Raw genomic sequence first — 5,311 nt, 5'->3', positions numbered from 1 at the left:
AATATAAAGAACAACCCCCAGTGAACCTTTATCCTGCAAGTGCAAATGATGATGCAATAACGTTCATGAAGTGTTGACAAGTTCAAGTATGTTTATTGAGATACGAAAGAAATACATCTCAAAGGGATAGAGTAGCTTAGGCTATTTCTACCCCCCCCTCCCCCACCGAAGTGTTGACACCCAACCCACATCTGATATTGGGTATTAGATACCTAACCTTCGCATCTGATACTTAACACACACACACGTCTGATGCCGAACCCACACATCTGACACCCAACCCAAACAAATGACACCAAACCCACACATCTGACACCCAACCCAAACAAATGACACCAAACCCATTCTTCTGAAAATGAAGAACCGCCGATGTTTTGGTCCGTCCTGAATCATTATCAAGTCTTGCAATTAGTCGAGGAAAGAGAGAGAACTTTGAAAAGGTTCCATAGATATTTATTTGATTAATGATATTATACAGTACATATTGTAGAGATTTATTAATGAAAAGACTGTTATACATTGTCCAGACTTTGAATGAGTGAGATGTTATACATTTATATAAAATACAATATGCAATACTTCGAGCTCAAACCCTAAAAAACTGGTACAGCAATTTGCTTAGTTGGCACTCACTCTTGTCAACACCACTGACGATTATATAGTCTGTGTGGTTGTCACTACTGGTGTCACCACCTGTGCCTTCGCTATCACCAATGGCGCCGTCGTCACTTCCACCACCGCTGATCCATCTCCAAATACCTCCACTTCGTGATGGCATCTGGTGACTGCCACTGGCGATGGCATCGTCGCCATCACCACCAGTGTTATCACCGGTGAAGATCAAATTCCAGATACCACCACTGGTGTCGTCCTTGCCATCACCACTGGCATCCTTGTAATCGCTAGTGGCGTCGTCGTTGTTGACATCATTGTGACCTCTGCAGGTGTTCCTCCAGGCAGCAATGTCAGCCTGGAGGTCGGGCAGGCGACTGAAGGAGCCGGGGTCCAGAGGGCACCGAGTGAAGGGGTCGGAGTGGGACTCCAGCAGTAGGTGGACCAGCGTCGACTCGTCCACCACCATCTTGGACGACTGTAGCAACACTGGCGCCTCCATCACCGCCTGGGTCAGGCTGTCCACGAACTGCTCCGGGCACTCTTCCGTCGACTCCTCCGGTGTTGGAAAGCTATTGAAATGGAATCCAGTCACTGCCACCTGCTCGTTGAGGGAAGACAGCAGCTCACCGTACCTTATGCGCAGAACTCGAGAGATCGGCGTTAATGTCTTTGGAATTAAATCTTTATCAAAACAACGCATCAAGCAAGGCAGGCTAAATAGACATCCAGAAGTCTCTGGTAATGACACTTCTTTGTAAACGTAGTCCAGAGTAGGGAAGATGTTGTAGAGGTTGGCATCTACAAACTCTGAACGCAATGCAACTAAAGAAGACGTTATAGTAACCAAAGAAACTGCCGCGGCCTCAGCCAGACCAGGACAACCATATACCTCTGTGGTCGGTTGTAATGTTACAAAAAGCCTAAATAAACTAAAGATGTTATAGAACGAATTTGCAGCTTGATGAATACTCATAGATCTTGCACGGTATCTCTCTGGTATTGCCACTGCCATCTGCATAAGCATCTGCACAATGTGGTTGAAGAAGGATGCTTCTGGTCCAATCTTCAGACTTTTCACCTGGTCCACGGCTGCAGCGGCAACAACATTCAGGTGATCGTATACATTAAGTTTGTTCATCACCTGGATGAGATGATAGCAGAAGCCTATCACCCGGTTACTAGACATGAGATTTTCCACCTCCAGATAAGCGCTCATGGCCACCAACCCTGCAGCTGCCTGCCTCCCGGAAGTGCTGTCTTCAAGATAACCCATTGGCCACATGCTAATAAATCTAAACATTTCCAGGCGAAGGTAAGGGTTTGGACACAATTTGGTATCAACAAATAACTTGAGAATCCATGACTTAAAGATCTGAGAATCTAATGATATATCCAGTGTGAAGTCTGGCTTCCAGTGTCTAATAAGCTTAACAATGACCCTGAGGATGTCCTCCCACTTACCAGTCATAATAACAGACTTTGTCCCCATAAACGAGGCAAATGTTTGTGCCCAAAACAGACCAAGGCGAGTCTTGGTTACGTATTGACTAGTTATGTTAATATATGTAAAGTCACTTGTATTCCTCACCGTTTCTAAAACTTGATCAACACAAATTCTGGAAGGGTCGATTCTTGACGTGGCTATGAAGAAAGCTTTATGTATAGCAACGAAATCTTGGTTTAAGGTCATTCTCAAACGTTGATAATCTCTCTCCTGAGAATGTGGCGTCTCTGCCATGATGGAAAAGCAGTAATGTTCCACCCAGTTGATTGATGAAGATTAAGCCACCCAAAGGTGGCTTGGGGATGGGTAGCCCGTAAGTTGATCCACCAAAGTATTGGACTGTCAAACGTCAAACGAAGACTGTCCCACACTGCCTTTGTACTCTTGGGACGTGAGGCGTAAGGCTGCTTGACGCTGACTCCAGCCAACCACTTCAAATCCAACCTTGGGGTTGGACCTACTACTATAATATTAGATAGACTATATATGTATCTATAATATTAGACTAACTCTTATCTTATCAAATTAACAATACAGTGGATAAACACTACTTTGATTAATTTTAAAGCCAGTGTTTATTAAAATCCATTTCACTTTCAAAATGTAATAGAATCTACAGACATTAATTGTTTTGTCAACGTCTGTTTACAAACATATATGCGTTCTGGTCCAGAGACTGCTGATAACGCGAAGCAATGGGATCGCAAACGCCAAGAAACATTTCATTTGGTATTTGAGTGCATTCTTGTTCAATGGCTGCTCTCACTTCAGCGTAATAAGGCAAATACTGGGATTTGTTTCCAGAGGCGTTAGCAAATAAAACTGTTAATTAGGATAAAAACCGTTAAAGTCGTTGAGATTTAATTCTCGTTTAAACCATATTCAGACCTGGATAATGCACACAGGAGAGTGCGAAAGACTTGTAGTTCAAATCTTTACATAAATACATAATTGTGGGGGTTTTATCCTGTTAGTATGCGACCCATCCCCCAGTTTAGATAGTACTTCTGATAACTATATGGACCATTGTACATATACTGTTATATTGGACAATGACATAGTAGAATTTGGTGGTATTAATTTTATAGCCCGGCAAAAATAAAGCTAAAAACCAAACTTAAATATTCCTAGGCCCAGTATAGCGCACATATGTACCTCAGATAGCGTATATTAGGTCTGGGATGGTTAGTTTAGGTTTTATTAGCAACATAAAAAGCCCTTTATTGGTGTAGTAAAAGTGTTATATATATATTATTGTGCCGGATGAATGCTCGCTTGACTGTTTTGTTTGAATGCTCGCTTGACTGTTTTGTTTAAATGCTCGCTTGACTGTTTCGTTTGGATGCTCGCTTGACTGTTTTGTTGTGTTGTCAGATCAGCTGTGTTGTGCTTGTGTACAGGTTAGGAATTCCTGTACAGGTACAGGAATGTTAACTCCTAGTTTATTTTCTATTTGTTCTAGCTTTAGTCATGTGCAGTGTGCTTATTGCTATATGTAGTTTAAGCACTGTTTATTCAGTATAAGTAGTGTATATTATATGGCTTGTGTTATTGCAGGATGTAACTGTAATTATTTGATCAATAAAGCCACGAGTCTGGCAATGCTTCTCCTTTACCTCAATTGGTTTGTACAAATTAAATAGTACCATAGTCTACCATCTGTTACTTATTTATTCTATTGTCCGTTACTTCAGTATATACGACGGTCCTCATCGTTACTATTAAGCACTAACTAAACAGGAGAACGGGGTGTATTATGTCTGATAAGTCATCACCATCACTTATAAGTGTAATTCTTCAGATTTTCTTCTTTAAGACCCACTTTTTTCTTTTGAGATATATACAAGAGTTGTTACATTCTTGTAGAGCCACTAGTACGCGTAGCGTTTCGGGCAAGTCCCTGGAATACGATCCCCGCCGCGAAGAATCGTTGTTACAACCAAGTACACATTTTAATGTGTACTTGTAACACATGTGTAATGAGTTAAACAGAGCTACAGTTAAGGATTTGCGCCCAGTAAATCCTCCCCGGCCAGGATACGAACCCATGACAAAGCGCTCGCGGAACGCCAGGCGAGTGTCTTACCACTACACCACCGAGACTGGTTATGCACTTAATTAAATTATGCAATTCAATTTCGGTCTCCAGTAATCCAAACAGATTACCGGACAGCTGTTTTTATCTTCTAGGTATAAGATTTAATAGAAAATCCTCTCCATTATTTCACAGAAATACAAGATTATGGACACAGGTCTGCACTCGGCATAGGCTTTAGGGATAGAGATAATTAGCTTTTTCCATTTACAGTATTGGGAATGCTGTCCTATTTATAACTAATACTAAAGAGGTCAACAGCAAATGGCTTTTCTCCATAAGAGCTGATTGATTGTTGACCAAACCACACACTAGAAAGTGAAGGGACGACGACGTTTCGACTTGAGAATGGTCCTGGACGGACCGAAACGTCGTCGTCCCTTCACTTTCTAGTGTGGTTTGGTCAACATTTTTCAACCATAAGAGCTTGTTCGTTAGGTATTTTATAAGTTACTTCAGCCTGCCTAGGGGGGGGGGCAATACCCAGCTTTAATAGCCATTAATACTTCTGTTATAAACCTTTACCTCTTGGTATGGTTCCTCTGCTTTGGCAGTAATCAAAATATATAAATATCAATTAGCTATGTTCGGTCTAACCAGGCAATTAGCTATGTTCGGTCTAACCAGGTAATTAGCTATATTCGGTCTAACCAGGTAATTAGCTATTACCTGGTTAGTTACTAAACAAGAAACAGGTATCCAAGACTTATCTCACTACATGTCCACCCCGGCCAGCTGCACCCACGCGACTGGCGCGTTCCCGCGTGCAGGCATAGAGTCTACAGATTACCAACTAAAAATCACATGGAATCTCTAGATACTCTGCTATCAGAAAGTAATACTTAAGAACATATTATAACTAAACTAATATGCACATAACACTGCTAAGGTGTAATTAAGAAATTAAGTACAGTCAATAAACATGAATAATTACAGGGGTGAATCAGTGGCGCTAGATTGATACACTGCATCAAACATATACTGGAAAACAAATGGATATAATGTTTAATTTTAAATAAATGAGGAAAGAAATACTTAACATACATGTTTATCATGATAAATGTTCTTACATTTACAAATGATAAATGTTCTGTTCT

This window comes from Procambarus clarkii, chromosome 61, assembly GCF_040958095.1.
Source record: "Procambarus clarkii isolate CNS0578487 chromosome 61, FALCON_Pclarkii_2.0, whole genome shotgun sequence".
Classification (NCBI taxonomy): Eukaryota; Metazoa; Arthropoda; class Malacostraca; order Decapoda; family Cambaridae; genus Procambarus; species Procambarus clarkii.
This window is presented reverse-complemented; position numbering follows the sequence as displayed.